Source organism: Triticum aestivum, chromosome 7A, assembly GCF_018294505.1.
Source record: "Triticum aestivum cultivar Chinese Spring chromosome 7A, IWGSC CS RefSeq v2.1, whole genome shotgun sequence".
Taxonomy (NCBI): Eukaryota; Viridiplantae; Streptophyta; class Magnoliopsida; order Poales; family Poaceae; genus Triticum; species Triticum aestivum.
The window spans coordinates 302,492,003-302,502,655 of NC_057812.1; positions in this window are offsets into that span (position 1 = coordinate 302,492,003).

Below are 10,653 nucleotides of genomic sequence, written 5' to 3' on the forward strand. Positions count from 1 at the left end.
ATGCATTCAAGAAGCGTAACAAAAGTCTAGCACTGATCTACGGCCAATTCATACATTAACAGGTTCAAACAAGCGTGGCAAAAATGCATATGACAAACAGATTTCAGACTTAGTGAAATTAACACTTGTCTGGAATTTCAGATCAGATAGCACTCTTCGGAGCAACAAAACTATATGCTACAGGACCTGAACATGGAAAAGTAAAGCATGGCATGGAGCTACTCAAAGAGCTTAGCAAAAGTCCGTTAGTGACCTTGAGGCAAAAGGGATCAGAAAATACAATTGCAAGCATGTGAACATGGCAAAAACATAATCAGTTCTCAGACTTAGTGAAAACTGGAGCATCTGAAACAGATATCAAGTAGGCATGTTTACGAGCTCGATGCACTCACTACAGAGCAAGACATGACAATTTAAGCATACACCCAACAAGAATACACAAAATACAAGCTATACATGGCAAGAACAATAACATAGCATCCACGGATCAACTACAACATCCTTGGCAAAATCGCTAACAAGTAGACAATCTGCCCAGATTCATGAAGTAGAAAAAGTAGAGCTCGATTGACTCAAGCTAGGGTGCTCCATAATTGCAAACAAAGACATGGATGGATAGACCCATACAAGATTAACAAAACATCCTTACTGATCATCCTCAAAAGAGGCACGGATCCCTAGGAAACAACATGAACATATGGCATATTGAGATAAATAGGTCAAGGACTTAGTGGAAATGCTAAGTCCCTGAAATCAGCATTACCAAGTGCCTCACTTTGCAAGCTTGTGCTAGTCACCACACACATCACAAAAAAATACATGGGTTGCACCTCTGGAAAGATGGCAAAACCCTTAACAAAACATATGTAGGGCTCATGGGCATATCATGCACATAATAATTATGGCAAAAATGACAAATATCTAAATGGAGCAGCAGATCTGACAATTATCTCAAGTAGAACTCTTCCAATAGTATTTCGGGGCATCAAGATGAGCTCAAATGAAAATGATGCAATGAGATGAAATGATGTACTCTCTAAGACGAACATTTTGATATGCTATATGCCCAAAACGGATATATGAATGCAAAGTTACGATGCTATGAACATGGCCATATGAAACTGGGAATCTCGAGGACTTAGGAAAAATATACCCTCTCAAAACAGATCTAGGGTTCTTGCACGCAGATCGAGGCGGGGCCGGATCCTCGTCGGAGCAGTGGTTGCCGACGCTTGCGTTCGCCGGAGGAGTGGGCTCGCCGGCCGGAGCTCACGCCGGAGCTCGCCGGTGAGGTGGCCGAAGTAGAGGCACCGCGGAGGAGGAGGCACGCGGCGACGGGGTCACGCCGGCGAAGGGAGGCGCCGGCGGGAAGAAGGCAAGGCGCGGCCGGGGACGAACTCTGGTGGCGGCGTGGGACTGAGCATGGCGGCGGCGGCAAGGCATACGGCGACGAAGGCGAGGCGCGGTCGAGAGGCGGGCGACGCGCGGGGGCTCGGGCCCGGTCGCGGCTCGGGCGGGCCGGCCTCGGGCCCCGCGGGCCGGCGGCAGGCGCGGTGGAGAGAGAGGGAGGCGTCCATCTGAGGTGGCGGCGTCTGATTGGTAAAGGAGGCGGCGGCGGGTGACGTGTCACGACGGGATTCGCCGGAGCGAGGTGGCGGCGGCGGCTGGACATGTCCGGCCGGTGGGAGAAGTGTCCGGCGGCGAGAAGGGAGTGGATCTAGGGTTTCATCCGCGAAATGATCCGAAATTTCGGGGAGGGGTGCTCTTTTATAGGTAGAGGAAGCTAGGAGAGTCCAAATGAGGTGCGGTTTTCGGCCACGCGATCATGATCGAACGACCGAGATGATGGAGGAGGTTTAGGTGGGTTTTTGGGCCAAATTGGAGGGGTGTTGGGCTGCAACACACACGAGGCCTTTTCGGTCCCTCGGTTAACCGTTGGAGTATCAAACGAAGTCCAAATGATACGAAACTTGACATGCGGTCTACCGGTAGTAAACCAAGGCCGTTTGGCAAGTCTCGGTCCAATCCGGAAATGTTTAATCCCCACACATGAAAGAAAGGTAGAAATGACCACGGAGGAGAACAGAACGCCGGAATGCAAAACGGACAACGGGAAAAATGCTCGGATGCATGAGACGACCATGTATGCAAATTATATGTACATGATGACATGATATGCAATGCATGACACGCAAGCAATGACAACACACCAACATCGAATAACTGGAGGACACCTGGCACATCGGTCATGGGGCGTTACAGTCGTATCTTCCGGGATGCCATGAATACCGCATATGCTATCTTTTGGTAATGAGGGTATCTGGATTTGCATGGTGTGAGGACAGTGGATACGTAGTACACCGGTTTCTGGAGTGGGAACTTGTGTCCGTCCTCCTCTCGCTCAACGACGAGCACTGCGCTCACCACCTGGTGTGTTACAGAGATGTATAATAACATCGGTTCATGAATGTTTGGTGTGGCCAGGATTGGGTTGCTCGCTAAAAGAGACTTTATTTCCTCAAGTCTGGCTATTGCTGCTTCTGTCCACTCGAAGTGGTTGGAATGTTGCAGAAGGCGATAAAGTGGCAATGCTTTTTCTCCTAGTCTGGAGATAAAGCGGCTTAAAGCTGCCACGCATCCGACTAGTTTTTGGACCTGTTTAAGGTCGGTTGGCATAGCCAATTGTGACAAAGCTCTAATTTTGGCTGGATTTGCCTCAATTTCTCTATTGGAAACGATGAAGCCCAGCAGCTTTTCAGCGGGAATGCTGAAAACACACTTTTCCGGATTAGGCTTAATGTCATATGTCCGGAGATTGTCGAATGTGAGACGCAAGTTGTCTATTAACGACTCGACGTGTCTAGTTTTGATGGCGACGTCATCTAGATATGCTTCCACGATCTTGCCGATTTGCTTCTCCAGGCATGTTTGAATCATGCGTTGGTAGGTGGCGCTGGCGTTTTTAAGCCCAAAGGGCATAGTGTTGAAGCGGAAAGGCCCGTATGGGGTGATGAATGCCGTCGCGGCTTGATCGGATTCCTTCATTTTAATTTGATGGTATCCGGAGTATGCGTCGAGGAAACACAATGAGTCGTGTCCTGTAGTAGCATCAATGATCTGGTCGAGGAGGGGGGAGGGATCCTTAGGGCAAGACTTATTGAGGTCTTTGAAGTCGACACACAGGCGCCAGGATTTGTCCTTCTTTGGTACCATCACCAGGTTTGTTAGCCAGTCCGGGTGTTTTATTTCTCTGATGAATCCGGCCTCGATTAACTTGGCTAGCTCCTACCCCATGGCTTGTCGTTTAGGTTCGGAAAAGCGCCGCAATGTTTGCTTGACCGGTTTATATCCCTTTCATATATTGAGGCTGTGTTCAGCCAGCCCGCGTGGGATTCCTGGCATATCAGAAGGGTGCCAGGAGAATATATCCCAGTTCTCACACAGGAACGTTCGTAGTGCGGTGTCAGCCGTTGGGTCCAGTTGTGCCCCGATGGAAGCTGTCTTCTTGGGGTCCGTCGGGTGGACTTGGAATTTTACTATTTCGTCTGCTGGTTTGAAGGAGGTGGATTTGGGACGCTTATCAAGGATTACATCATCCCTATCCACCATAGAGCGTAGTGTAGTTAACTCTTCGGCCACGAGGGCCTCGGACAATGCCTCGAGGGCTAGGGATGTTGTTTTGTTTTTGGCGCGGAGGGCTATGTCTGGATCACTAGAAAGAGTGATAATACCATTGGGCCTGGGAATCTTGAGCTTCATATACCCATAATGAGGTATAGCTTGAAAGCATGTGAATGCATCTCGCCCCAATAGGGCATGATATCCACTGTTGAAAGGGGCCACTTGGATGGTTATCTCTTCAGGCCGATAGCTCTCCGGCGTGCCGAATACCACATCGAGTGTGATTTTCCTCATGTATCGTGCCTCCCATCTAGGAATGATCCCTCGGAAGGTTGTATTACTATGCTCGTTGTGGCTCCTGTCTATTTCCATTTTATTCAGTGTGTCCTTGTAGATGAGGTTTAGTCCGCTACCACCGTCCATGAGCACTTTAGTGAGCTGAAAGCCATCCACAATTGGGTTGAGGACCAAGGCGGCTGGTGCCCGTACTGACCAGATTTTTGGTTCGTCACTTGCGTTGAAGGTTATGGCCATCTCGTTCCAAGGATTTATTGTTGCGACTTGGCAGACTTCGGCGAGGTCGCGGAGTGCCCTCTTGCGCCGATTGTTGAAGCGAAAGTCTCTAAGACTGTCAATACTTTGTGGTCGTCGTGTTCCGGGGGGAGTTGCTCCGCGGTGTTTTTAGTGAGGATATCCTCGCCGCTCTTGGCCACTTGCCGGAGCATCCAACATGCTCTATGGCTGTAGGTTGGTATGGTATCCGGTGTTGTGTGTTTTTTGCATGGCCTATCGAGCCATCCCTCCAGAATGGTTCCGCGGCCCATGATGGGTTTAGATTTCTTTACTGTTGGGTCGGGCACCCCACAAGGGTGCATCCTTTTTTCCCGGACGAGGCATTGAGTGGAAACCGGTGGTTCCCAGCGAGCTGCCTGAACTTTCCAGGCGCTTGCCATTGTGCAGTACTTCTGCACTATGGTTGCTAAGTAAGCGAAGTGTAGTATGTGACAGCGGTTGATGGCGTTGAGGATTCCTTTGTCCATGCAATTATTGCAGAATACTGAGATCGCATCTTCGCCGCGGCAATCTTTAATTTTGTCATTGACAAGGAGGAATCTGGCCCAAAAGTGATGGACTGTTTCCTGAGACTGTTGTCGTATGCACGTGAGATCACGCATATTTGGGTGGGTGGCTGGCTTTAGATCCAAACCCTGACCCAATTTGGGATCCGGAGTCCGAGGAACTTCCGAGCTTAATAGTTTGGGCTCCGGGATATCAACCGATTTTTCAGGTCCGCCGTCCGATTCTAGGTTCGGAGGACGGGGTGTGTTGTTCCGCGGACGGGTATCCGGCTCTTTGAGCTCGGAAATCTGAACATAGTTCTTACTCAATGTAGAGGAAGAGTTGTTAATTTGCTCCTCTACCACCGCTATCTGATGGGTGATCGGTCGAGATTTGATTTCTCTCTGATCGGGTTTAAGCCCAATTCGATCATAGTCTATAGCGACCCCCAAGGTGGCGATGCGATCCAGGAGCTCGTTTAAAGACGAAAACTCTGTCAGATCGATCCGTTTGGAGTATTCGGGGTCAACACGAAGGCGATTTCCGATGATCCGAGATGTCATCGTCGGCTTAACGGCCGGACATGCGATCATGGTAAAGCAACCCAGCCGAAGGGTTTGGCCTGAGGCCAGGGCTCCTCCGGAGGTGATACTGTCCTTGAAAACAAGGCGAGTTATCAATCCTGTCTTCGATGTCATAGAGGAACTCTCAATGAAAGCACTAATGTCAGTTTCAAAACCGGCGGATCTCGGGTAGGGGGTCCCGAACTGTGCGTCTAAGGTTGATGGTAATAGGAGACAGGGGACATGAGGTTTTACCCAGGTTCGGGCCCTCTCGATGGAGGTAATACCCTACGTCCTACTTGATTGATATTGATGAGTATGGGGGTTACAAGAGTTGATCTACCACGAGATCGTAATGGCTAAAACCCTAGAAGTCTAGCATGTCAGATTATGATTGCCTCTACGGACTAAACCCTCTGGTTTATATAGACACCAGAGGGGCCTAGGGTTATACAAAGTCGGTTACATAGAAAGGAATTAGTACATCCGGCCGCCTAGCTTGCTATCCACACAAAGGAGAGTCCTATCCGGACACGGCAGAGAGCCTTCTGTCTTGTATCTTGAAAGTGCGTTATATCGACTAGAGGGGGGTGAATAGGCAATTTTTATGAAAGTCTTCAAAACATGGAAGTTTCAAAGACAAACGATAGAAATAAACCTATTACCATGCAGCGGAAGGTAGACCACACTAGGCAAACCATAGTCAAGTATTCAATGAAGTGAAAGCACAATGACTAATAGCAGCTAGGTAGTAAGGATCAGGTAGGAAGATATTATCAAGCCAATCAGAACAAGCAGTCACTCAGTGAAGACAGAAGATAGTGCAATCATATAATGACTTCACAAGGACGAACAGTAGGTAAAGGGAAAGGAAGGATGAAACCAGTGACTTGTTGAAGACAATGATTTGTTGGACCAGTTCCAGTTGCTGTGACAACTGTACGTCTGGTTAGGGCGGCTAGGTATTTAAACCTGAGGACACACAGTCCCGGACACCCAGTCCTGAACACGCAGCTCAGGACACCCAGTCCTCACCGTATTCCCCTTGAGCTAAGGTCACACAGACCTCGCCCAATCACTCTGGTAAGTCTTCAAGGTAGACTCCCAAACCTTCACAGACTTCGTTCACCGGCGATCCACAATGTCTCTTGGATGCTCAGAACGCGACGCCTAACCGGCTGGAGGATTCACAGTCCTCAAGTGTAATAAGTCTTCAGATCACACAGACAAGAAGACTTAAGTGATGCCTAACACTCTTTGGCTCTGGGTGGTTAGGGCTTTATCCTCGCAAGGAATTCTCTCTCAAAGGCTTCGAGGTGGGTTGCTCTCAAACGACAAAAGCCGTACTCTAACTCTGAGCAGCCAACCGTTTATGGTTGTAGGGGGTGGGCTATTTATAGCCACTAGGCAACCCGACCTGATTTGTCCGAAATGACCCTGGGTCACTAAGGAACTGACACGTGTTCCAACGGTCAGATTTCAAACACACACGGCAACTTTACTTGGGCTACAAGCAAAGCTGACTTGTCCGACTCTGGACAAGATTCGCTCTCATAGTCTTCACTCGAAGACATAGGTTTTGGTTAAGCATCACTTCAGTCATTCTGACTGGTTCTCTTGGACCCCACTTAACAGTACGGTGGTTCCTATGACTCAACAAAGAAGAAAAGAACTACGAAAGATCTAAGTCTTCGAGCTCCATAGGCTTCATGCGATGTCTTCTCTTGTCATAGTCTTCAATGAGAATATCTTCATATACCACCTTTGACATCAATGTCTTCATACATTTTTAGGGGTCATCTCTGGTAGGAAAACCGAATCAATGAGGGACTTCTACCTGTGTTATCCTGCAATTCTCACAAACACATTAGTCCCTCAACTAGGTTTGTCGTCAATACTCCAAAACCAACTAGGGGTGGCACTAGATGCACTTACAATCTCCCCCTTTTTGGTGATTGATGACAAACTAGTTGAAGTTTTCAACGGGGAATATAATATGTGAAATTGTAAGAGGAATTGTCTTCATTAGTTGCAAGGGCTCCCCCTGAAGATGTGCATATAAGTAATTTGCTTTTGGAATGCAAATGCACATGGCAGGTTGTACTCGTGGAGATCCTCTTCAACTTATGATGACAATTCATTATGCATGAGAAGGTATGTGAAGATAATGACATGCATAATGGAAAATGGACGTCTGCAAAATGATCTAAGTGCGGAATTTATCGTCGCACATGCGGAATTTATCGTCGCATCACAAAGTAGCAAATAAGTAGCAGACGACCATTGAGTTTAGGTGTTACAACTCAAAGAACCAAATGTATCAAAACGAGAGTTGTAAACATGAGGCAAAATATAAAGCAACCGCCCATGTGGACCCGCTTGAAGACTATCAAACTCATATGCTTCTCCCCCCCCTTTGTCAGTAAGGACCAAAAAGGTTTGAAGACATAGAGCATCTACTCGTTCCCATGAAGAGTAGGTGAAGCAGCAGGGTCGTCGGTGGTGTTCGGCGGTGCAGAAGAACTTGGAGCAGTGACGAAGCGTGCTGAAGGAGGTGGCGGTGAAGTAGCATCGTCTTCGTCCTCGATCACTCTGGCATTCACAGTTGCAGCAGAGGAAGAGAACTCAGAGTCTTCAAGAGATGGAGTTTGTCGCAGCACTGCCCTTCGAGGAGGTGTGGAGTCAAACTTGAAGCGTTCAGAGAAGCCATCCTCTTGAAGATCATCTTCAGAGCACATAAGCGTCAGCCCTTTCCATGTGCGTCGAGAGGTTTCATGGGCAACAAAGGCATTCTTGGTGGCAAGATTGCTAATGCGGTTGACATCCACCAAGAGGCTTTGTATTTGGCGCTTCAGCCAGTCATGATTCCTATCCTGTTTCTGATGAAGTGCCACCAGAAGCTCTCGGTCATTGAGAACACGAGATCGCTTCTTGGGTCGTTGGGCAATAGTGCTTTCGGTGGCTTCAGTAAGGGCACGATGAGGTGCATGTGTAGTTCCAGCCAGAGGATAAACACGGGTGACTGCTTCAACTCCTTCAATGTTCTGAGAGAAACTTTGATGCTCCGCATTCTGAAGACTAAGAGGCTCATTGGCAGGCTCAGGATAAATGGCTTCAATGGACATATCCACATCAGGCAGAAAGATCCTATGATTGCAAGCAGATGGCTGATATGAGATAGCGGAGTGGAGTTTAATCAACCGCAATATCCATGGAGCATAGAACTTCAAGCCAAACAGATCAGAGCCTGATGCAGCAAGTTGGCGGATGAAGAAGTCCTGTGCATTGAAGCATTTGCCATGAAGAATATAGAAGACCAAAGTCTTCATTGCACCTTCCAGCTTGGCATGTGGAGAATGTCCTTTGATGGGCCAGAGAGTTCGCCTTATGATGTGATAAATAGTCCTTGGCAGATACTCAAGGTCTTCAACAAAGAACTCCTTAGGATATGCAGCATCTTGTGGCAATGGCTTCATCATACTGAGCATCTGCCTCATGTTAGGTTCAGGCTTCTGAAAGATGCTCTCCATAGCTTCACTGTGAAGCTGACAGCCAGGTTCGTAGAGATCACCAGGAGTGGGCAGACCAGTGAGCTCAATGATATCAAAGGCTTTGGCTTCATGATGAACATTTCCTGTCATCCACTCCAGGACCAAAGTCTTCGGATCTCTGTTGTACCCGCGGATGTGAAGTGTGGCATAGAATTGGAGCAGCAACTCTTCATTCCAGTGCTCTTGGTCGGTGACAAACGACAACAATCCAACCTCTTTGAAGCAATCCAGAGCTTCTTCCAGATAGGGCAGACCAGCTATTGCTTCGATGTCAAGACGCTTATGTGGGAAGATGCGACCTTGATTGTACAGAATGCAGGAGTAATAGCTTCGCTGCGGATAGCTCCAAAACCGATCAGAAGATATTCTTTCCCTTGAGTAGGGGTTCTTGGAGCTATTGAAGAAAGTGTTGTCTGCTTTGAAGCCGTTGACATTGAAGGATCCAGGTGCTGATGTAGGACCTGGAAACCTGGGCAATCTTGGGATTGGCTTCTATACCTGAGGCATGTGCTCAACATGATAGTCAAACTAAGGGCCAGCAGCAGGCGCAGGAACAGAAGCAGTAGCATCATTGGCTTCACTGACTTCTGGTGCTTGGGTTGGTGTAGGCTCCACATTGGCTTCAGCCATGACAGCGTCTGTGGCGTCGGTGGCAGCCTCAAGATTCTCAACCTCCACTTGATGAGCTGGAGGGTCGGTCACAGTCACGTTCTCCTCGAGAACAGCTTCTTGGTGAGACGGGGGTGTAGCAACTCTTGGGGTTTCTTCTTCATCGGCTGATGCAGCCGGAATGTCTTCAGCAGCTTTAGCTTCAGACTCGGAGACTGGAGGCCTTGGTCCTTTGCGAAGCCTGCGTAACGCTGGCGACGCCTGTGGAGTTGGAGTTGGCTGGGCCTCAAAGTCATCTTCCTCTTGTGCTTGTGGGTGATCAGCCCATGATGCATCCTGAGCAATTGGCGTTAGAGGACGACCAATGCTGATGAGTTCGCTGTGCGTTAGCACAGGCGATGATACCTGTTGGTGCTCGATCTGAGGAAGAACTGCATCATCTTCAACATGGTCATGGTGACCAATGTCTTCAGCAGCGGTGGGATCAGCTGCTGGAAAGTCTTCAGCTTCATGAGCCTCTGTGAAAGCAGGCTCATGGACAGTCAGTTGGCGCTCTTGATGTTCAGTGGCAGGGCGAACCATGGAGATGGGTTCAACAATTAAGGGCTCTGTGGGAGCAGCCCGTTCCTTCTTGGTCTTCCGCTTCTTCTTGGAGGGAGCAGTAGCAGAGGCTTCAGGATGTTTCCTCTTTCTGGCTTCAGCCTCAGCAGTCCTCGTCTTCTTCAGTTCTGAAGCAGTTGACCTGGCCTTTGGCTTCGAGCCAGTCATGCTAGTTGGGAAGACAATGGGATCTGCTTCCTGCCTTGGTGCGTTGGGTTCGGCCACAGTGGGCTTCTTCTTCTGCTTAGCAGCCATCCTGGGATCAATGCCCGGACGCCCAAGGGCCTTGCGCTTCTCAGCCTCGTTGTAGCCTTGCACACACTTTTCAGCCAGGCTCTTCATGCGCTCACGAGAACCCTGAGCTTCTGCATGTTTCTTGAGAAAGGCTTCTTTGAGCTCGTGCAGCATAATCTTGAAGTTTTTCACCTCTTGCACGCTGAGCTTGGCCATATGCTTCTTGAACTAAGCTTTCTCATAGTCAATCTTTTGCTTCAGTTCAACAATGCGCTAGGCGATAGCTAATTCTGAAGCAATGGCGCCATGGAAGGCGACACTGAGGCCAATTGGAAGTTGCAGATCTTCGAAGATGAGGTTGGGCGTGTCAAACCACTCATCAATGAAGTTGTGGATGATTGCCACGTCAAAGAGAG